The sequence below is a fragment of the Strigops habroptila genome, chromosome 7, assembly GCF_004027225.2.
Source record: "Strigops habroptila isolate Jane chromosome 7, bStrHab1.2.pri, whole genome shotgun sequence".
NCBI lineage: Eukaryota > Metazoa > Chordata > Aves > Psittaciformes > Psittacidae > Strigops > Strigops habroptila.
Genome location: NC_044283.2, coordinates 30,675,608 through 30,700,926, shown reverse-complemented (window position 1 = coordinate 30,700,926; position 25,319 = coordinate 30,675,608). Strand labels below are relative to the sequence as shown.

The following is a 25,319-nucleotide window of genomic DNA, read 5'->3' as shown; positions in this document are numbered from 1 at the left end:
GAGCTGTTGGAGTGAGTCCAGAGGAGGGCCACGAGGATGATCAGGGGGCTGGAACAACCTCCTGTATGAAGGCAGGCTGAGAAAGTTGGGGCTGTTCAGCCTGGAGAAGAGAAGGCTGCATGAAGACTTCATAGCAGCCTTCCAGTATCTGAAGCGGGCCTACAAGGATGCCGGAGAGAGACTTTTCATCAGGGACTGTAGTGATAAGACAAGGAGTAATGGATTTAAACTTAAACAGGGGAGATTTAGGGTAGATACAGAATCATAGAATAGTTAGGGTTGGAAAGGACCTTAAGATCACCTGGTTCCAACCCCCCTGCCATGGGCAGGGACACCACACACTAAACCATGTCACCCAAGGCTCTGTCCAACCTCGCCTTGAACACTGCCAGGGATAGAGCATTCACAACTTCCTTAGACAACCCATTCCAGTGCCTCACCACCCCCACAGTAAAGAACTTCTTCCTTATATCTAACTTGAACTTCCCCTGTCTAAGTTTGAACCCGTTACCCCTTGTTCTATCACTACAGTCCCTGATGAAGAGTCCTGCTCCGGCATCCTTGTAGGCGCCCTTCAGATACTGGAAGGCTGCTATGAGGTCTCCACGCAGCCTTCTCTTCTCCAGGCTGGACAGCCCCAACTTTCTCAGCCTGTCTTCATACGGGAGGTGCTCCAGCCCCCTTATCATCCTTGTGGCCCTCTTTACTGTGAGGGTGGTGAGGCACTGGAACAGGTTGCCCAAAGAAGTGGTAAATGCTCCTTCCCTGGCAGTACTCAAAGCCAGGCTGGACAGAGCCTTGGGCAACATGGTCCAATGTGAGGCGTCCCTGCCCATGGCAGGGGGGTTGGAAGTGGATGATCTTAAGGTCCTTTCCAACCCTAACCATTCTATGATTCTATGACTATTCTAATCACATATTAATGTCTAACCATTAGGATAATGTCCAAGTGTTTAATAGAGCAATTTCTTTTCTTGTAGATACTCAGCTATAAAAGGGCATATCCACAAATGATGCTTAACTGCTTCAAAATTTAATGTACATTAAACACAAAATAAATCTAAACTCACTGCTAAAGAAATCCTGAATTAATGAATTTGTATTTCTAGCAAAATGGTGACCATATATATGATTGTAGTAGGAAATGTGCAACTAATTATTTGAGCATCTTCTTTTTTCAGGGATCTTCATTTTATTTAACAATGAAATAAGAATATTTTAGTTTAATGCTAAACCACTCAAAATAAACACTTTTTTTTAGACAGTCATTACCTCTATGAACACCTCCAACTCAAATATACACCAACAGAATGCCACTCTGGTGAAAATTTCATTTATTATATTCCTAGCAAGCAATTTCTGTAAGTAATGTCTCTACATGAAATCCAATCTAGCTCAGTTACAGGCCAACAAGACCAGGACCAAGAAAACAGCTAAGATACACACACCAGCACACATGAAACAGTGAGAAGTAAGACAGAATTACTTGAGGTGATGACTATTCACTTTTAGTGATTTTTTTCAGCTTACACTCAAGTGCTTCACTCTAAGTAGTAGTCGGATAATCTAGAAAATCAACACTGGACCCCACAAATAAAATTCCACATATTTACACCTATTTCCACATCCTTGGTATAACAGTTAGTGCAGGTGTTCAGACTCCCACTTACTAAACAAGACCATAAAACATATCAGCCACTTCTGATAGGAGTTTAATAGCTATGGATAAGAAAACTATTTAAGAAACATTTAATGTTGATTTTTTTAATTATGTAATGCAGATACACACAATCTCAGACAGACTCCTTGATTCACTTACATATCAATTCAGTGAATGAGTTACATTTTCCATGCCTGAGCTCACTGCTCTGTTCACCATTGCCCCAAACCGAAACAGATCACAGTTTTGACAGGACTGGCTGGCTGAAACAGGCTCTGCTGGCTGCCTTCCACAAAGTCCATCTGCCACTGAGGACAGGACCTGATCTGGGTTCCCAGCCTGAGAGCAAGAGCGGAGAAACACTGCCTACTTTTGTAGACTAGCTGGCTGGAAAGGGTAGTTGGTATAATTTAAAATAGCATACATATCCTAGTTTATGCTGCTGCTTTGGTTGTCCCTATACAGCTTTTACAGATCTACTGTAGTATTTAGGGTGTTTAGAAGTGCTATCAAACAAATTAGTTAGTAAAGGTGATCTCACAAATCCAGAAACTGTGAACACTCTGCTCAGCTATACAGAGGCTTTTATACAAACCACTGATAAGAATTTATTCTGAGGGACTTTCTCACATTTATTAATTACTAAATAATAAGAAGACAAAAGATACAGCAATCCTTCGATAAATCATTACTTTGTGGGTTTCAGAAAAAGCAAATCAGAACAACAAAAGCAAAACAGAACTTAACCTCTCATTAGGAATAAAACATTGCTACCCTTATAGTACTTAATTCCCAAGTTACCTAATAGATTGGCATGCCATAAATGTCTTCTCCCTGAATGAGCCTTACAACACATACTACCCAAGTAGGAGACTTGAACAGAGATGAAGGTAAAAATTCCAGAATCTCTGTAACAGCACTCTGGAATTTTTGCAGCTGTGATGCTTTGTTTAACAACATGACTACATTTTCACCAACTTAAGAAAGATGGCAAAAAAAAATCTCAGAGAAAACTGACATTCCCATGCATTTCATTACAGCTGGACAACCAAGCCAGTGACTCTAATGAAAGAAAAGCCACAATTAAAGTTCAACTGTTAATATTTCTTCTGGAGTACGGACTTCTTGTTTAACACATGGAAGCCAAACTACAATACTTCTAATTAGGAAACAAAAGAGATTGAGATGTTTTTCATGAACAGCATTCCCCTAATAAACATAAACACATTGTTAATAAGAACTATTTTCTGAATTCTTAAAGTATTCCTGTACTTTTTGCCCTTATCCTGGTTCTAAGCGCAATATGGGATTTATCTCACTGGTCATTTAGCTTCTCTGATGTTTGCTTGTTTTTCTTAAAAACCACCAGGTAAGACCGTGGTTAAATAACTTTACTTTTCTCATGACTAACTTCAGGGTGCGAACTCTTTTTCCCCACCCCATCTCCTGAATCCTTTTGTCCATGACAGTGTGGCAGTGTGATGATCTTCACAATACTGGTGTGCTGACAAAGACTGGTCGTGGTCTAACACAGGAAAGACAGCTACTGCCCATAAGTTTTCCTTATAGAGATAGAAGAGCTGAAAACAGCCATTCAGCTGAGCTCCTTTTGTTTGTTTAAATTAGGCTTTAGAAGCTGACACTAGTGAAGTTTCATATTATTCTAGATATCCAGAAAATATCTATACCTTGAAGTTTCCATTTTCCTGGGTCTGTACTAATATTTTCTTTTGACAAAGAAATTACAGCCATTTTAGATATAGCCTTCACCATAACCATAGCTTCGGGTAATATTTATGGACTCAAAGATGTTTTTAATTTCTTAGTCAGCACCTGTAATATTTTGTCTCTTGAAATTTCAAAGTGTTCTTTCAATTGGTTTCCAAGCTGTGAGGCAAAAAAGGTAGTTTGACCTGAATGTCAAAGCACTGCAAGCTGAAGTGAAGAGAGGCTTTACTATGACACTAATTCCAGAACAGACTGCTGAATTTGAACAGCTGTGAAAAACATGAACAAAAAAAAAGCTGACTTTGTAGCAGAAGTAATAGGAGGTGTCAATCCCAAATTACCCCAAAGCCACAATTCAATTAACAACAACAGGGGAATGTGACAATAATCCTATGTTTGATGTAATTACCTACCTCAAGCAAATTGGATAGTGCCCCTAATTCCACTGAATACAGAGTTCAGAGACATGTATTAAGTTATTTCAGCTACAGGTTTTGTACTGACCACTGACTACAAGTTCCAGAGTAAGTCAAGCCATCTTTTTGGATTTGCAATAGCAGAGAAACTTGTCAAGTATAGGGAAAGTATTTGTGTATTTGGAATGCTGCTTTTTAAATGCTAATTAACTAGGAAGGTGAGACATACCAGGCAGGCATGACCAGCCATGCAAAATCAAGCGTGAAAAATTAGTCTATATGATTTGAGTAGCTAGATACATGCAAGAGAGGAAAACCATGCTAGTCTTCCTTGCCAAAGTAATTTTTTATTAGGACCATCCGAAGCACAGCCCATACATCAACTTATAAACCTTAAGACTTATTTTAAAAAGAGGCATCTGAGTGAACACAGTATGAAGTAACAGATTCATAAATTTAGAAATTTATTTCTCAAGTACAGCAGTGGATCTCTGCTCTCATTTCAAATTACACTTTTTAGTAAACATTGGATTATTCTTGAGAGGAAGATTGTCAGATAACTGACAAAACATGAACACATGAGAATGAAGCTAGAGCTGCCATTAAGGGTCAACAGTCATATTCGTAATAATGTATTTGCTTTCAGATATTCGCATTTAGGTTTTTTTTAATAATAAAAAGAAGAAAATTATACTTGTGTAAAATATATAATTGTTTCAAATATGCTGAAGTTTTATCATCAGTTTTATAACCAATTTTTTACTTCATTTCATGTAGCATAGTCACACATATATATGCATGTCCAGGGTTTTTATATCCTTTGGGATTTTGTCATTATGTGACACGGTGACCCAGAATAAAATCTGAAAAATGAATAATCTTTATTAAAAACAGTTTTATGTACCAAACTATGCAAGTACATAAAGTATCAACATTTAAGTCAGTAAAAAGGGAGTATATTATCACTACAGCAAGAGTTTTATTCTGTTTAAATTTAGGTGTAACTTATCATCTGATGTTGTTATAATAAGATATCATTTCAATGATCTAAAGCTCTAAATACTGATATTTCAAGTTCATTACATACTATTCCTCCACAGCATTACATATTAACTACTCTCGGGATAGAGAACATGTCATCAAATTTTTAAAAAAGCAAAATTCAGGCTGGGCACATGTTACTTAAGGGAAAATTTTTATTTACACTCTTTAATCCTTTTTCCAAATTCCTTTTTTTTTTTCTTAAATCTCTCTTCTCTCTTCTTCATTCCTCTTCAAGTTAACTTAGTAACTTCCATTATGATGGAAAATTCAAATCTACACCAGGATTTTCTCAATGGAAAGAGGTATATGCTTGTTATCTTCTTCCCAGGTCTTTGTTTCCATTAATAAACACTTATGATTACAAAGAAGCAGTCTTTTGGGAAAAGGGACTATGGAAAAGCACAGGCCAAAAGGACAGAACAAAAAATTCAAAACAGAACTGAATGCATAGAGAAAAGGGTGGAACCCCAATATTTAGTAGGTTTTGCCGTACTGTTTTTAATCTTCGTATCTGTATTCCACAACAAAGCTGTATTTTTTTAGAATTGTACAGCTGAGTTACTAAAAAAAAAGCTTTCGTGTTGCCCAGAGGAATTTTTTGCATGGTATAGTAGGTCTAGTTAGCACATTGGAAGAAGTACTGCTGACATGACATAGAAACTGAGCAAAATGAAGCTTTTAGCAGGACAAACTGAGAACAAAGGAATCACTCCATGTTTAGAATATAAAATTTGAGAGTAGGCACACTTGACAAACAGAAATTTATTTCCCAATAACAAATGCTTTGAATCCATGATTTATGAAGGCAGCTATAGGAGTCACTTATTTAAATTCATTGTTTAATGCACTGGCAGATGCTTCCTAATTATTAGAATGTAAGAGTGAGAACATTTTTTTCAAAGGATGTACTATGCCATTAAACTTCTTGTACTTCAGCAACTATCAAATTTGTGATGATGTATTTTATAAAGTTGTTTAGGATGGCAGGCATTAACTTAATATACCATAAAAGCCAGTAGCTAAAAATTTAATGTTATGACACAAAACCTCAGACCTATTTGCTGTGCTACCGTTAGCAAGTATTCCAGCCTGCAATGAATACAAATCAAATACTGCTGTCAGCAAGACAAGTTGCATTTCAAGTTCTTTCCATTAGCTGTCTCAAAAAACCCCACCCAAATAGTGAAAACTCAAACATTTTACGACTGCAAAAAGCAGCACAAGTCTTATAGACATTGAGAATGATCATTTTATTCAAGCTTATATAAAAATACTTAAAATGATAACTTCACTAAAGTCATAAAAATTAATACCTAGAAGACAAATCAATTGAACATTGAATGCCCATGTATTTGGGACAAGAAAACCTGGGAATTATTTGAGGCCAAATGAAAAATTCTCTTAAATTTAATAAACCCTTGTCCATGTGAGAATTTGGCACTTGTACTACAGTAGGCAAGGAAGTTAAAAGACTGTTACAAGTACTAAATTGTGAAATTGCAGTACATTTCCAGCTCTGAAAGGAGAGAATAAGCTTAGTCATATTATACAAATATGAGAAGTCAGCGTTGTTCACAGCTTAATTATTGTGCCTAAATTAGTAAAATAACAAAGTTGTACCTTCATGACACATTTACTATTTTGAATTTAAACTCCAAACAAACAAAAAAAACCCCAACAACCCAAACAACCTCACACACACACACAGACACTAAACAGGATACTGTGGACAAATAAGCTTTGGGGTCAAAGGCAAAGGCCATATAATGGATTTCATTAACAAAGTGGATTAAAATATGAAGTAGATACTTGAAAGAGCAGATACAATATCTCATGATAAATTACTCTCCTTTCTCTGCAGTAAGAAGAAGTAACTCTCCAAGCAGACCATGGCTTTGCAGAAACGAGGGCAATTTGCAAATAAGAATTATTAAATTGGGCAAAGTTGTTGAAAAGCAAAAACCTCAGATGGTTTACTTTTTAGAATGGTATATTAATTTCCCTGAAAAGGTCACAATATTGATGTCAACAACAATTTTTACATAACAGCATTCATACGTTCAATATGAAAGCACTACTATGATGCCTGAAAGAGGTACATAAGAACATACTAAGAAGAAAAGGGAAAGAGAAAGCTCAGCATCCTGTCTGAGAAGGTCACCATGAATGGGCAAAAAAGTTAGGAAAAGGCCAAATAAGCAAAAGAAAAATCCAAAACTTAAACTGCTCATAAGAATTCCTGAAAAGCTGATATACCATGAAGGAGATAGCAGCAAAGTGATTAAATGCAGTGAGATGTTTAAGATTTTGAGGGCTCTTACAGTTAAACTGCAAATGTGAGCAGGGGGGTGGGGAATTAGAGCTCAAGTAACACTGTAAGAAACCATACAAAAAAGAATCATAACACATGATACTGATTAAGCAGACTAAAGAATATCACGGGTAAATATAAACCTAAATTAAATACAAAATAGAGCACATACTGTTCTCCCAATTAATGCAAGAACAGAAGAGTTCCAGATCTGAAAAAAATGTTCCATGGATGTCCTGAGGCTGAATGTCAGTGAAAAGATGTTTTCAGTCTATGCAGCCTGGATATCTGGAGAAAACTGACATGCCTCCCAAGACAGGCAGTAAGTGAAAAGAATTTACAAACTACAGAATATTCTTTTGGTGCTTTGTATTTAGTGCTTTATGTTGAAGGTAGTTCTGAAAAGAATTTGTCAAAAAATAAAACCAGAAATATTAATTAACCAGTAAGAGTATTAATATTAAAATAAAGGGGGAAAAAAGAAGGGGTGAAAGTTTTCACCACACACCTATCTCTTTAGTTTACACATGGTATGCAGCACTAGTTACAAATGTCATGGTGACTTTTACCTAAGCAGATTTCAAGTCCCATGATATTCACAGAAGAGCACAAAGGTTTCTTCTCTGTATCTGAAGTAATTTGGGTGAAATGCTGATTCAAAAGAAGTCAATAGGCATTTTGCTATTGATTTCAACAGAGCCAGTATTTCATTCTGATAGTTTATTGCTGATAGAATTTCAGAACATCAGTATTTAGAAAGATATATAGTATACAATAAAGCAAATAATTGCATAGAACAAACTATAAAGTAAAACCATTTTCTCTGTACTAAAGAATTTTGATCTCATGTATTTATTTCTACATAACATTTAGCTGCAGAAAACTAGACTGCTACATAAAAAAGCCAACTTTCAATATAGAAGAAAAGGTTTTGCTAATAACCTCAGGCAAGAGATTCAGCAGGTAAACTGTCATCCACATTTCTGGAGGTTAGATATACCTCTCTCCCAAGTTCCTTTTAAAATGACCTGAAGAATGAATTATGCAGTGAACCAAAATAAGGCCAACACAAAGTGCTTGAATGAGAAACAACATCTAGGGGACACTTCATGACATCCACAATCAGCCCAGCATCCCGTATTTAGCATTTGAGGTTTCTCTGGGGTGAGCTCTGCTCTTTGCCCCTTATCATACTACTTCTTCCCCCCACCCTTCATGAGGCGACTACTCCTTGTCTATTCCAAAAGACAACTGACAGATGAAGACTGACTTTTACTGCTATGTCTATCTCAACAAGGAACTGTGATGGCTAGAAGCTACTGTACGTAATGTAGGTACATGCTCACTTCTTCTCAAAAATTATGAAGGAAAGAGGATTTGATCATACATCATGACTAGAACAGTCACAGTCCTCTAAGTACTACTTCTACTATCTCTCAACTTCTGCTAGTAGAAGGTAAGTTTCTCCCAATTCAACCTAAGAATCTTTCACGTCCTAAAATTCCTTCAAGTAATAGGGAATGCAGCATCTGCCTTGATAAAGTATTCCAAAATGTAAGTTACTTTCAATATTAGGAAGTACATTTTAATCGCTTTGCCTAAGCAGCTTAAGAGCCCCCTACTAGTAAAGATCTTTTCTGTTTTAAGTATCCATCTCCAGTGATCCATATTCCCTCAAAAACTAATCTGAACAGCTGGCATGCATTACGACTGCATGATTTATCAGGACTATGTATTGCTCCCTACCAGTCCACATCTCACTTTCCCTTCCTTTTTACATCTGGCTAACTCCAAAGGATGTGAACGAGTATACACACCATATGAATGATGAGGGCATTCCGGTGTGACAAAAAGACAGCTCTAGCATGACCACACAAAAGACTCTTCAATCTTACAATGTAAGAGTAAGAATCCACTAGTTTCTTTTTAATGACCAACTGCTGAATATCTTTATTCTTGTGACAATACTTCCAGTATTTTCACATCTCTTGGAGTACACACACTTGAATCATTTTCAGTCAAATTTTATTCTATTATTTTGTTATATGCTGCAGACAAAGGAAAAATAACTTTGCACCTGATAAGCTTCTTTTCACATACTCAAAGACAGACCCTATTAATGACATTGCAGTTTAATATTTATGTTGAGGTTATGATCTACGATCCCTTTAAATCTCTGAGACACTGCCTCACAAGACACATTCCTGTTTTTTAGGCAGATTACCTTGCAACTACCACCTTGAAGGGGTTTTAATAGCTATAAATTTGTACAGTAGCTTTTTGAAAGCTGTAAATTTTTAGTATGTGCAATAACGTGCAGCAAAGAGTTCCACAGCTAACATGTAGAAACATCTTATTTGAAAATGTCATCTTCAAATTTAATTGTAATTAGAAATTATTCCCTTCATGCTTCTCTCCATGTCAGTCATTATTTAGTGCATCTCACTCAGCCTGTTATCATTCTTTCTACAAAAGCACTCTATACTTTAGTTCACCTTGTGTCATTTCCTGAGCTTTTTCCAGACTGTATTTAAGCTGAGCATAAAACACAGAATTTATAGCATTTAAAGTGGTTTCCTCTCCTAATAATTCTAATCATTGTTTTGTCCACTGAGTGTTTAGAGGTCACTTTGATTATGCTATTCTAAAAAAAAAAAACCCCAAAACCCCAACCCTTACTCCTGAATAGAAATAGATTGCTGGCAGCCAATCATTTTACAGCCATTTTAGTTTTATAGGGAAATACATGATCTGCCTTTTTGTTCACATGACTTTACAGTTATTTCCAATAGAGCAATAAAATGGCAGATAATATTCTTGTATAGCTTTTCTGCACAGAACTCCAACTATAGCTCTTCACAGTTGGCACTTCTCTTTATCCTTTCAAAAACCTTAAGGCCAACAGCAAACTGTCAAGCTCTTGAAAAGGGATGAACAGTAAATAGCAAAGGTCATAATATAAACACCTGTGAGACAGCACTGACTTCCTTTCACCTTGAAAAGTGATAATTTACACCTATCAGTTCCTTATTCATTCATGAGAAGAACTTTCAAGACCTCATTCTGTAACTTCTTCAAACCTATTTGATGACAAAACTTTCATCAGTTCAAGTGGACTGACAGCAGCAGTTCTCTCATTCCTGTTGATACCTTTAAGGAACCTGGATATATGACTCAAGAGTTCCTTATACTGCCATGTTGCTCTCTCCAATGCGACATATTTAGTCACATATCTATTAGTTTGCCAAATACAGAAATCATGCTTACTAGTTTTCAGTTCCCTAGATCTCAAGAACCTTGATGAAAAAAAGCCCCTGCTGTTCACAATGTTTTATCCAAATCAGGGATTCCAGAAGCACAGTTTCCCCTGCTCATATACATCTCCTCCACAACGTAAAGTGCTGTCACTGTATGTATATCTATGAAGCTCCCTACAATCCACTGACGAACACACCAGTAAAAACATCCCACAAAGCTAATGTTTGAGTCCCTATTATTGCATTCTATACTATCAGCGTACTAGCTAGACGCAGGCTATGTGCAGCATCTGAGGCAGAGGCTGCTCTGTCAGGCCCAGGCAGTGTCATATTGCCCATGGGGTCATTTCCAGCAGTGGGAAAGCTAATTGCCACTGCTGCTCTGTTCTCCCTCCAAGGTCCTTCCCCACTGGTACAAATTCTCATTCTTCCTTCATACTTATTTTCAAACCAAGTCCTCCTTTTATTTCAAAAGTCTGTAACTCCCTGGTTACTGTTAGTATCTAGATTACTAGGAAACACAAGTCCCCCAAAAAGTCTTCCTTATTGATGTCTCCCTGTTAAAAACCTTTTAAGTAGTAAGCAAGCTTTTAATTCATTAAATGTGTGCCTTGTCCATTCCATACAATGTAACTTTCAGTTGTATACTTAAACTTCTGCAACAAGCTTTAACTAGACTTACTACTTGTCCTGGCAACACAGAGCCGTGATATGTTAAATCTCCTCATCCTGTCTCCTCCTTTTAAAAGCTCACATTGTCCACTGCCTTTCAGTGTAAATTAAACAATATTCCACTCTTAGCTTGAAAGTTAATTCAATATAAATTAAGTACTTACTACATATCTCTGATGCATTGCGTATGTTCTTCAAACTGCTTCCAAAGACGACACAGTATCTTTAAGAATTAAAGATTTTATTTATATTTTATTAACTGTATCATAAGAAAACTTATAACCTATCAAGTGTAACTGCTAGCACGAAAGCTTTTTAGTGAACACAGGATAACTCCATAATGTTTTTCCCCTTCTACATAATTTCCCTTCAGTTTTTACCAGTTTTCAAGGAGACCCAGGCCCATCAAAACCAAGAAGTAGTTATATACAGCTCACATACTAAGAAAACAAGCTGACTGGAATTTGTTGCCGTTTTTGCCATAGATCTTGGTTAAAGAAAGACCTGAAAGAGGCATGTCATTGTTTTACCCAAGAGTAACTATGTACTGCACTGCCTATGGCTATGAGAACACTCCTTGTGCTGTTTCCACAGAAACAAAACCCCCAAAAAAAATAATCCCACTAAAAAAATCCAGCCCTAGAACTAAGCTGACAGAACCCTGAACTTTTAGACTTTCATCAGCTTTCTAGAACATAAGGAAAAAAAAATACTAGTAAACCAAAAGCTTTAGACCTCGTAGGTCTCAGGTGTAACTTTTATTCTTTATTAAAAATATGTACTTCAGAAATGTTTTTTATTTTCTTTCAATAATATCTTACCTGGTTTCAGCTGTAACAGTTATTTTTCTTCCTAGTAGCTTTCCCTATAAAACCCATGGGGTTTACATTCTTTTGATTTCCCTCATCCCTCAGGGGAGGGGGAAGGGGAAGGGTAAGCAAACGGCTGAATAGTGCTGAGTTACCTGCCAGATTAAACCATGACCATATCTTCATCTATGTGGCAAAAAGTTCACATATCTGAATGCTGACTGTTTCCATGTTTTCAAAAATATAATCTAGAAGTTCAGAATCAGTAACAGACAGCTTCTTACATTAAATGCAAAAATGTCACACGTTAGAGAGCCAAAGCAATCCTATTTAACAAGACCATCTGCAACCAAAAATGAACAAGACTATTTTTTCCCCATGTTGCTTGACATATGACTTATTTTGCAATGTTTGCTATAAAATACTTGCTAGTGCTATTCTTTAATCTATGGGAAACTCCAAGTCCCATTCGAGAAATATTTAAGAGAGTGGGAGGAGTGGATATGAGGGTAAAAAAAAATTCCACCTGATAGCTGAAGTGAAGGATTTCATAGAATGGTTAAAAAATTAGTCAAAAATAACAATTAGCTATAAAAACTTTCATATGCATGTGCAAAGGTGCCTGTGTGTATGTATATTTATATATCCTTATATAAGTATATGGTTTATATTTTTGTGGCTTATGGCCAGTATTGGCATTCTACTCATTACTTTTGGATCTTAAATTGTAATATTTCAGTGAGGCTACAGTGTGCCTTTATTTCAATCCTTTAGTCATTATTAATCTTTGTGGTATTCCTCCTGACCTATTGCTTCATTACTGTAATTTTTGTCTAGAGTAACTTGATATCAGTGTATTTTTTTTTCTTTAGTTCTTACAATCTCTTTACACACTCCAACACCTCACATTTTCAGAAAATGCTGATTAGAATCACTGAAAAAGAATGACGCTATGCTTCTGGAGGCAGCATAGCATCATTCCAGATATTTCAGTATATTTCAGTCTAAAGCCTAACAGTAATTCAAGATTCATGACATAGGTTCCTTGCTTTTTATCTACGACATCCTTCAAAACAGGTAAGCTAAACTGCTTAACAAAAAGCTAAGAACAACTTCAAATATGGATGACAACTGTTTGGCTATCTTAAAGACATAATAATTTCCTTTTAAAAAGTCTGTGATATTGTAAGAAAGAATAACCTGTGCTTCTATTGGAGTGCTTTAAGTAAAGTTCTGTTATTTCCCTATGTAGATGAATATACACAAATATAAATAATTATTTATATAAATATAAAATTTCTTTATTTCCCTATGTATCTGGAACTTTGAAGACAGTCTTTTGTATACACTTAGGGAAAAAAATATTACCTTCTACAGCAGAAAAGCTGAACAGCTATCCTAATTACTCTCCGGTAGATGCCAGTCTTTGGACACTTTATCAAAGAAGATTGTACATTATTCTTATACAAGAATTTCTACAGTACTTTTGAATACATTGAGATTTTGTGCATTAGCTAGCCCACAGGAAAAAAATAGTATAGAAGTAACAAGCCCATGAACAGCAGTTCAAACCAATTCACATAGTCGGAAGTTAAAACCCAGGACTTGAATGCCTTATCAAAAAAAAAAAAAAAAAAAAAAAAGGCATAAAAATTCATACTACGGTGATCATAAACAGCTTGCAGTGGTATTTGTATATTATACAGTCTGCTAGCTTTTATTTTGTATATTTACATTCCAGTGCTAAACTCTGAAGTTCCAACTGGCTGACAATTCAGCACACATACCAGAAAGAAATGCATATTTAATTTTATTTTCCCAAAAGGGAGGTTAGAAATGTGTTTGAAACTACTTTTTTTTTTCCCATAAAATGCTCATAAAAATCTCTGAAAGAGACCAGAGTGTAATTTCATACTGTATCAGGATTGACAAAAACATTCAGAATTTAGTTTAACAGTCTGACATATTTATCATTACACCAATATCTAAACTGTATTTAGAACTGCATTTCAGTACATGCAATGAGAAATTGGCTACACTATAAAACCACTGATAATAGTGTTATCTCTTCTGTTCCAGCGAACATAACCTCAAAGAGGAAGCTTCTATTGACAATTCAAAGCCTTCTTGAGTATTTGCATTGTGACTCTGACACTTGCATGACTGATAAGAGACAAAGTCAGAAAAAGTTTGAAGGTTATTCTTTTGTCTCCCTTGAAACTGGCATTTTTAATACCAACCAGCAATCCTTTTCTGCAAACTCTTGAGAAATGCGCTATTTTGGGGTAAATATTGAAATTAAACTCCTGTATGTTTGAAAGTGTTCTACTCTTTTTTTCTTTTTTTCCTCCCCTGCCTTGGATAGGACTGAAATGAAAAGAGGAAGTATTGCAATTAGGAAATGTATCTATACAGACCAAGGCATTTGTTAGTTCTGTTAAAAGATTGCACTTTTTAACGGTTTATGTCTAGTATCTAAATATCAACTTGAATATGTATTTGTACTAAAATTTCAAGAGCATTGTAGAGAATTATAAAAATATTAAAGGACTGAATATTGTATCTGAAAGCCATAAATAAGAGGATATAAAAATACTTCTATAGTATGACCTATTAAATACAAGAAAATTATATTCATAGCATATTAAGAAAGGAAATTATTCTCATAGCATATTAAAAACATGGTAAAAGAGGCAGGATTTATCCACTGTAATTCTTAAAAATATGATAGAAAATCCATGCTTAAATGTTCATTATATATTCCTCCATCTGACATACACTTTAGCAAAGCCTTATAAGTATAAAAGCAAAGCAGGCAGAAAAGCACTTAAGTCTAGATTATGAGGTTTGGTCTTTTCAAGAAATAGAGGAAAGATCAGTACAGAGCTACTAAGACAAAAGCAGGCATGACCTAAAGCTCTATAGCTCTATTTAGCTTTCATTGATATATATGTACATATATATATACACACACACACACATACACACAAACATATATTAGCAGGAAATAGATTTAAATTTATTTGATGATCCATTACCAGAATATACCTGGTAAAATTTAAGACATGCATCTTAGGGCTATCAGATACATATCTGTGACTGAAATGTCTTCATGGAAACAGAGCCTCCTGCTCAACATCACCCCTCATATCAGAACAAATTTCAAAATTTGACTTGAAGAATAGCACCATTACTGATGGAAAGATGCTTATGTTGATCTGCTGGTGACTCAAAGGTTATGTTTATATTAGTGAGTAGTGCATATTAATTCTTCAAACCCAATATCCACACTGTACACATTTCAAGTGGTTCTATTTCACACTAGTTCCTCTTTTGTCCAATAGCCTGACCAAACTGGTAGTAGCTTGGACTGTACTGTCTGAACTCCTGGAGTCCCACCATCTGGCTTCATTTCATGCAAAAGGATCATAGCCCATGTGCCCCGTGTAGCATGAACCAAAGCACAGAAGGTGGGAATAAAGGTGGCATGCGCTTCAAAAGAGCACCCCTTATTTGAACTAAACACTAATGCAAGCGAACTCACAACAAAATGGAAATGAAAAAATAGGCTGAGCTTCAGTGAACACTTCAGGTTTTGGAGGAGGAGAGCAGGGTCAAGAGAGAATTCAGACCCCACTCATGGAGAAGGATATTACAAAGTTGAACTGAAAAGCATTCAGAAAAAGAACTCCTGGTAGATTGAGGACTAATTTTCTAGATAGAACTGAAACCGATACTGCTAACAGCAGACCTCAATGATCAGTATGTGACACCTAGCAGATTCTATCTTTATTTATCGACTAGTTCAACAAGGAGAAATAATATTTTAAGGGCACTATAAAGACACAGGAAGGATAAAATAATTTCAGATAAAATTACCTGACTTGATTCAGAAATTAAACTGAAAGACTAACAATGACACATTTGAAATTTTCAATTTGAGATTTTTACATTTCAAAGGAGTTCAACTGAAATAAAAAATTAATGAGGGAAGTCATCTACAATAGAAAAGTTTGGTGAACTGAACGACTCAGAGACTAACAGTTTAAGTTTCTTAAACTATCTTACATCTGTATCCCGCACATCTTATAAATAAATAAATTAGTCACCTTTCAGAGAAGAATTCCAGACCTAACTGATTAATAATCCTGAGCGGAATACAATGAACAATAGGAGTTTAGAAAGAATGACTAGCAAATACATTTCCCCTCTTAAAAGGTCAAGAAGGTTAGTGATAAAATGAAAGTTGTCAGGAGTTAAGATGAGGTGGCCCCGCAAATGAAATGAACAGATAGCTGATATTTCAGCCATTAAATCAGAGAACATGCAAGTAAGTTAATATGCATTAAAGTGTGGTAACGACCCAATATCTGAATTCTGTTTTAAGCAATGCTTGTAACGAATAAAAGGGATATAAGGGTACACAGCTGACAATGCATCTATACCACATAAAAAATTGAAGGAAACTCAAAAGCAGAATTCCAAAACTAGTACGGAAATATTAAAGCCCAGTCACAATTATTCTTTTTTTTTTTTTTTTTTTTTAAATGTATGTATTCTAGCCAACTCTGTCTAATTATGTTAGTGAAAATCTTTAGAACAGCATAAATAGAAACTAAACAAATTCTGGACAGATGGAAGTTAGATTTCAATAACATGAAATGCTTCTGAATAAATTTTGAAATAAAGAGCAATTAAACATCTGAAGGAACATGAAAAATTAGATGAAATACAGCACACTTATTCCAAAGAGACAGATATCAGATTCATCAGGCATAATCTCTTTCTCAAGGTAATTAATCCTCTCATTGTTACATGTAAAGCAGGAGAAAACTGGTTTGGAACAAGCACTATAAGCAGGTTGAATAACTGGCTCAATGAGAGACAGAACAGGCTCTTTAAAAACACATAAAGGAATTCTAGATCTTGGGACTAATTTATTACATTTCAAGTTGATTATTTGAGTGCAAAAACTGGTACTAATGAATTCAGTTGATGCCAGAAAGGAAACAAGGAAAAACCACCACTACATTACATGGGAAGAAATGAAGGTTATACACTTCAAAAGACTGAAGGATTTCCACAAATTATGTTCTCATTATCTGAAAAGAACTCAGCTAGGAAAACAGGATAAACTATGTAAGTATGGGCTGGATATGATTCATTAATGTGATCTGCCTATAAAAAGATAAGTCAAAATCAAGGTAAGAAGTATTGCATCTGCAATCCATACAACAATTACAAGTTTAATTTGAATACAAAAGGTGGTAGAACACCACTGTAAAACAAGTGGTGTTCTAGCAAAATCTTAAAGTAAGATTCTGATAAGTTGTACTTTGTTCGTGAGTGGACAATGTACAAGGGCCCTCCCACTACTGTGTACTCATGCATTATGAATTAAGCATTCATGTTCTTTGCTGGATCAGAGCTAAAATAGTGTAGATGGCCAAAAGCAAAGAAAATAAAGGGGCAAAAGAGAAGGAAAAAACCCTCAAACCAGTATTATGCACTTGGACTTGATAGTATATTAATAACCTAATCTTACAATATTATTTAACTCTCAAAGGGAGTAAGTTCCACTCAAAAGAGGCTCATTTTAAAGACATTAAATGTATCACCAGACGGGTACTGGTCACCTATACCAGTAAAATCCAGGATTCTGCTGGAAGTGGTTTCTGGTTTTATTTGTTTGTTTGTTGTTTTGTGTGTGTGTTTTGTTTGTGTTTCTTTGTTCCCTCCCCCCCCCCATTGTACTTTCCATTTTCAAATTGCTGTTTTGTGTTTATTATTTCAGTTGTGCTCTCTGTTTCAGGATTCACTGTACCCTATGCTGTATCTGGTATCTTTTTTGTCAGGTACATTTTTTAATTTATACAGAAAATAATCCTCTGAGTAACAGTGGTTTGAATGTTTCCCTAGACTGTTCCTTCTAGAATCTTCTCCTCAGCTTTAAAGAAGCTTCTTTGGAGGGGTTTCAATTATTTGTTCTGTAGTAGTAGTAGGGCTAGAGAAACAGGAAATTAAACAGGAGAAAAAAGATAGAAATACAAATTTAATCTGTACTGTTTCTATTTTTCGAGTTACACAAGGTTTGCAAAACATCTGCCTGACTTTAATATAATGTTTTTAAGGGATGAGAGGAATACAGTGGAAAGACCACAGTACAAACACTTTAGTCCCTCTGTAAACACTATCTGAAGTGGCATATACATGCACATCATGTCCTTGTGGTTCTGTATTTTCCAGAGATAATTAATAATAATTCAAGTGATCAATTACTGGGATAGTAAATGACTAATAGCATGAATTTAATTCAATTTGGTTCACAAATCGATTCTTAAAATCCATTCTTAAATTATGCAGCTGATCCAATGTTTGCATTGTTTCCACTTACTGTAGCATACTTCTAGTTAAATGCACATTCAGAAGGTGAAGTAGCTGACACTGACAAAATTCTCTCCAATTCTGCGAGTATTACTATGCCCAAATATTTCTGCACTTCTCCAGAGCTCAATTTTAAAGTTTTGTTTTTACATATAAAACATTTTAATGGCAGTATACCTGTGTTCTGAAAACAATCTGTGTCTTTTTTCTCCTATTTCCAGCATTAATATTATCTTAAATGACAGCATCTGACAAGATCAGATCGTGTTTATTCATTCATTGTACCATTCACTGAAGTGTTCTCTGTCTATAGGCAAATAACAACTGAAAAAATAATTTCAAGTTTAGTTCTAGGACTCTGATATTCAGACACAGAAAACACTATGGAATAATGCCGTCTTTTACCTGACAGGGATTACTCAAGGTGATTAATATGAACTACAGAATTAGGGATGTGCAATAGGCACAGGAACAGTTTTTTTGTTTGGAACGTTTTTTAGAACAGTGATTATTAAAAAAAAAAGTCATAGACCAATTTCTTCTTTCGTTCCATTGACCCCACATTAGAAGTGTGAAGGACTGGTAAATGCAGACAACTTTCCTCTTTTAAATGATAATGCTATTTTCTCTTCATGTGGAGCATTCTGCTATGCTAAGTGACCTCAGGACCTTTGAACAAGAAGGAGGTTATTTTATGTTTTCTTTATTGCTCAAAACCTAGATTTGCAAGACCTTCAGTAAAGAGCTCTTTATAATTTGTACTGTACCTAAACTGTTACAGCCTTTAACAGCTTTCATATAAATATTACCTTTTAAAGGGGACAGTGCAAAATGTCTTCTTTTTCCAGTACAAACATGTAGAAAAGAACTACCTTCTATCTCTAACAAATATATAAATTTCATTCTGTAAGTACTGAATACTAAGAAAATGTGATGTACATCAAATCTGGTCCTCAACGCACTTCTGTGCATCATATTAGCTTGATACAAGATGTCTTTAAATCATTTAAAGACCAGATCAAACTCAGTAAAGGTCTCTCTCTGAACCGGAGATGATGGGTAAATCAGTTCATGAAGGACTGTCTGAAGTATGCTGCTTCATCTACATTATGTCACTCAAATGCATATTCCTTTTCTTGACATTATTCACAGGCAAAAGAAAAATCTGATGTTAAACTGAAATGACAGCAGTAGAGCTTACTAGCAAAACTGTATGGAGAAGTAAAAGCTCTCCAAAGGAAAATTGCACCAGGTCTCTAGAAGGATCTGCATGATAGGAAATATTTTGATGCTTGCTTAGTAATTCACAAAACAATTCTCAACTGCTGAAATTTTACTTCAGCAAAAGCAACCCTTGTACTACAGATTATCTTTCTGCAGGGAATAGGAAAGATTCACCAAATAATCCATCTAAAGTGTTGAGCAACAGGGAAAATATAGTAAGAGTTCTTTCTTCTCTTGTAAAAGCTTGTAAGATTTTGGAAGAAAACAGACATGGCAAAGTTGTTTAACAGCTATAGGAAGAATGTCTGCCCAGCTCTATCGAGAAAATGGAATCTATATAGAGAAGAATCTCTATGACTGCTCCAGGTTTAATGTTTTCTCATTTCCAGTGTGGATATAGTAGTGATATAATAGTGCCAGTGCCACTTAAGCAAACATATGCTGTCAGGAACTCTGAAAAGGTGTACTGCTCAGCTAAGTCTAATTTTATTAAAGTCAGTGTTACATTCTAATCAAGAACGCAGCCAAAGCAACTTTTACTGAAGAGAAGAATAAAATATACCTTGACTGTAAAATTAAAAGAATGACATGGATGGTGAAACACTGGAACAGGTTGGGGAATCTCTAACCACGAAGACTTTCAAAATTTGCTTAGGCAAAGTCCCGAGCAACCTGACCAGCTTTGAACAAGCAGCTGGACTAGAGATCATCAGAGGTACCTTCCCATCAAATTTATTTTATTAGAGAAGGCTCTTACTTTTTAACATCTACACAATCAGTATAGACCAGGAACACAGGAAAACTAGATTCCTACCTGGCACTCAAGAAGGGTTTAAGAAAATGTCTTTTGTTCAAGTAATAACAGAACATGAACAGATTTTTCCCTTGTGTCATACTGTTTCTCTGTTTTAAGAAAACATTATTTTTCTGTGTCGCATTACCATTCTATCCTGAGATACTTCATAATTTCACACAAACTCTCTAACTTCTGACACAAAAAGAATCGCTGTGTACAAAACAGTTCTTCTTTCAAATGAGACCAAATTGCTTCTAGGAGCCCATCTACAATTAGCAAAAGGTGGTGGTGGGGAAGTGTTTGTTATTTGAAAATGGTAGAAGTGAATTAAAATTGGACTTCTGTTGTCACAAACAGCTAATTAAATCTAGCAGTTTTTTATTTTATTGGATTTTATCATGATAGACTACTTGCTGCCCAATTATTTGTCTAAAATCAAATTTTATTTGATAGGAGTACTTCCATCTTTAGTCAGCCAAAGCTGCAGTGCTTGCAATACCAAGGTGCTGTCTGAACTTTTGCAGCATGTATGCTTCAAGCATTGACCAGTTTAAGAATTTAGAGGTTCTAACGCCTCATCTGAGCAACTCTTCTGTCATGACCACTTACTTACCTCTGTTTCTTCCCACAGTAAAACAGGATACAAAATATTGTGTAAGGTTTTTCTTTTCTAATACCAAGGTAGAAATGTGTTATACAGAGTTATTGAAATACAAGTTACAATCACTCCTGCAATCTCAAAAATCAGGACAGATATCTTACAAATTAACAGTTTTCCCAACACTAGTTTAGATAAGATGTTGCCTATTTGTTAATGTATTGATCTGTTATCAGAATTAAGATTGTTTTATACTAGTTCTACATCTGACACTGCCAATTGTTCATATTTTTTACTATATCAAGATGTAAATTTAATTTAAAGGCTTGAGAAACCCTTTACTAATTGCAGCTTCTGAATAGACCCATTGCTTTGATAACCACAGGAAAGCCATTTCATTAAATACAGTTACAACACAAATAACCTACTTATTTCCAGCAAGCATATTAACATTAAAAAATGGCTATTCCAATAAAATACTAAGTATTTTCAATAGCACTATGGTTGTGATTATTGTCAAGAGATGCACCAAAATATTGCTGTAGTAAAAGTGACACCAACCCGGATAACTCATGTTAGATACTGATATAAGAACCTGTATGAACTTTTTTTATCTAAACCCAAGGCAAATATATCATAATAAATCACACAGTAAAGTTACTTTTGTGTATATTGAAACTGCTACCAAGAAATGTGCCTACTTTCAGAAACATCAGGCATTACAAATACAATCTTGGTAAAATGTACTTCAAATGTGATCCCAGACAGATTAAAGGCAATAGGACAATGTATTTACTGTGACTTACTGAGCTGGAAAGGGAGAGTCATTCTTTAAAACTGTTCCAGAAACAGTTCAATTTATTTTAATTAGAATCATACGAAAAAATCATGTCAGAAAACACACAGAATATACTTCAATAAATGACACTTAGTCCTGCTTAGCAGTAGAGGACTAATGTGAATTAAGAATCTCGATATTCTAAGCATAAATTTTTCACACAGTACCTTAATTTTGCATTGACAAATGCAAAAGCAATGCTAGTAGTGAAATATATTTTTCATTTAACTTCAGAATCATAGATTACCACGTACCTGTACCAGCAGGACCATCTGAAAAGTGGTATTTTAGAGACTACTCCCAAATAAAGATCAGTGGTTATAAAACTGTGAAAGGTAAGCAGCGAAAAAAAAAGCTGAATAAACTCCACAACTGAATGAATTACTTGATCTGATATTACAAGGTGTTCTATCTGAAAGACCTGCAACACAGATATAAATTGCTTCAAAACGATGTAATTTGTGTTACGCTTAAGCAATTTTAACAAGTTTTTAAAATACAAGATATAAAAAAAAATCCAATTCATATAGTGGCAAATAACACCATTATCCATTTCACATGGATAATAAACATCATCTTATATAGGAAAACCATCTATTATGCGACAATAAAAATACTCTATTTTGCTCTTCACACAAAAACTTTTCCAACATCTAATAATTTCTTCTCAGAGAAGGAAACAAGATTATGAGCTTCGGAAACCATCTTAATTCAGTATCTTAGATCAAGCCTGTCCTTTGACCTGTTCTCATTTATAGCAAAATTTCAACCACTTTAAAGATGCAGTCTTGAGCATACTGCACAATAAAAATTGTACAATTTGTAGCCAAATCAAAAAAATGGCTGCTAATCCTGGGATAGATATACATAAAAGCTTTCCTATACATTGCTATTTGATCAAAAGCTGATGAAAATCTAATGAGAATTTTTTGTTATTAGGTCAATTAAACAGAAGAACTACCTCTGCAGGAGGCTCAAAAATATGTAATTGCATTCTCCAGCTCACCACAGACCAAGCTCTGAATGAAAATCAGAACTCTCCCAAAACTGTTTTTAGACAGACACCAAAGGGATGTTTAATTTTCACTCTCAATCCCAGTAAAATAGGTACAGATTTTAGAGTTGCACAGTCAGTAAGGGCCTAATCCTAACAAAGGTACCAGGCAAAAGATAGCACCAGATTCATCAACCTAAACCAGAACTGAAATATCAAACAGTGACACTGTGTGATTCAGCTTTCTACATAAAAGTTGATACTGCTTTCATGTGGACCCACAAACTGAAATTAGCTGATGGCAATGGGGAATAAAAGTAAGTAACTGCAATAACCTCAATAAGTGAGCACATCAACTTCACAGAATAGACTCACACAGAAGAACAAAAATATGGCTTGAAAGCTTCATTCAAAGAATACAATCACAGAATTAAAGTAGTTTAGGCAATCAAAGAATCATAAATGCAGTGCACAAGCCAAAAAATTTAAGAACTGGTAATGTTACTGTACAAGATACTGGCACTAGTAAGTAGTATTGTTTAAGAAAAGCAAACCAATGTCTTTTCATCTTTTGAAAAAATAGGAATTTAAGGAAAATAAATGAGGTGTCATCTAAAATTATGACAAGAACAAAGCAAATAATAGGAGATATCCGAGGCAAGAAACAGTTTATGGAGACAGAATATTACCACTTTCAAAGTCTGATGGCATATCAGGCTCTACAGCTAGTACAAAACTGAAAAACCAAATGAGAAAATGAGAAAAACTAAGAATTAGCTAAGAATTAGCTAACAATAAAACAATTAAGCTTGGTGAGCTATTCTATGTCTCCTCTTAAAAACAGTGTTTTACACGGTAAGACTGTTAACAAGGTTTCAGAGCATCACATACAAGTAATCCTTGTGCAAAATTGGCATGCAAATTTTGAATTGATAATAAATCCTAGACATTGGAAAGAAAGTGGCAAGTTAAATTTCATCCAGATGTAAAGACAGCAGTTACTGACTTAATGCAGAATGGTGTTACAGTGAATTATCATGGCTGAATACATTCCACAGAAGTGTTAGATAAGCCCTTCTATGACTTCAAATTCACAGGAATATAGACAAGTGCTAGAAAAATGAAACAGCAAAATGTTCAATAGTGTTACTTGAAAAGAAATCCACAATGTAAAATAGGTAAAGGGTTAGAGAATGCTTATTAAGCTTCTAATACTGGTAAAAATCAAAGCTTTCAGTTACAACTATACTGGTCAGTGATACCTTAAATCAACAACTTGGTGATCTTGCATCTGTGCTTTTTTTAGTTCTCAGAATTTGACTGGTTATACCTACTGCCACAGACAAAGCTCCAAGGAGGTGACGGTACTGACACATTGTGAACAAGGAGAGACAGGTGAATCAGAGGAACAAAACTTACCTGAAGTCATATACTGAAGCAAAACCAGAAAAGGCGGCATGTATGCTGACTAATACAGAAGGTTAGTATCTAGAACTTAAAGCTGTCTTTACTATTATTTTCATTATTTAGTTGTGTACGCTAACACTCCCGAACTAGTAGCTTTTCAGACACTCATATAGGATACGAGTTCACACTCCAAAAACTGAGACAAGATGGCACAAATTCAGGAACAATTAGGGGGATTTTTTTTAATTACTGAATGTAGGCTACACTTCAGAAACAGTTATTTAAGAAAAGGGCAATGTGTATAAAACTGGATATGGTAAAAACTAATTGGTCACAAATGGTGCTTTTTCTTTGCAGTATTTCACCTTTCTGTCACTCCATAGGAAAGTATCAAAAATACTGCAAGGCGGTAATGAAAAACTCTAAATTTTTATAAACAGTGTTTTATAGAGATTGTTTGTTACATTATCAATTCCACTTCTGTATAACAAAGTTAACAGATGGAATCATGTCATTTTATGACATCGATATACTGCTACATTCCTGTTAAAAGCAGATCAGTAATCAAATTCAAACCATAATTTTTTGCTACTTCAATGAAGATATGCCACAAAGGGAGCTTTGAATACATTGTTTCTTTAAGACATAAGGCAGTCTCCTTGAACTAGTCATAGCCAAAGCTGAAAACAGCTTGACAGGACACTAGTTACGAAAAAAGCTTCCTGACTACTAAGTTCACTGCAAGTTTTGTAGATTATATCCCAACAACTTGCCTGAAAAGCTGTAAATAACAAATAGTAGCAGAAACTAGCCAAGGTCCTCTTTACCTTCCCAGTAGACCGAGAGTTTCTTCTGAACTTTAATTTGCTAATTTGTGATCAGGAAGGAGCAAGTAAGAGAATTCCTTCAAAGCCAGCAGCAGCGAGGTATAACTAATTTTGGCAGCAGACAACTATTAGTAACTTCTTATTAAAGCTGATTAAGAATTTAAGTTGAAGGCGTAAAGAGTTATAGTAAAATGCATTCCTTAAAGATCAGCGGAAGAATTCCAGGTGCAACGGAAAATGGTACAAAGCACATGAAAATATTTGCCATCTCCTTTTCTAACTAAAATGCTCAAGTAAGAGGAAGGTAACAAACCTCAAAGGTTTGTGTAAATGGAGCCTGAAAAGAAGAGAAAA

At 35.1% G+C, this 25,319-nt stretch overlaps 1 protein-coding gene across 2 annotated transcripts in view; it reads right to left on the bottom strand.

Moving 5' to 3' along the window:
- Positions 1–25,319, bottom strand: part of TUSC3 (tumor suppressor candidate 3) — a 145,897-nt gene that overhangs the window by 30,969 nt on the left and 89,609 nt on the right. The window lies entirely within an intron of this gene.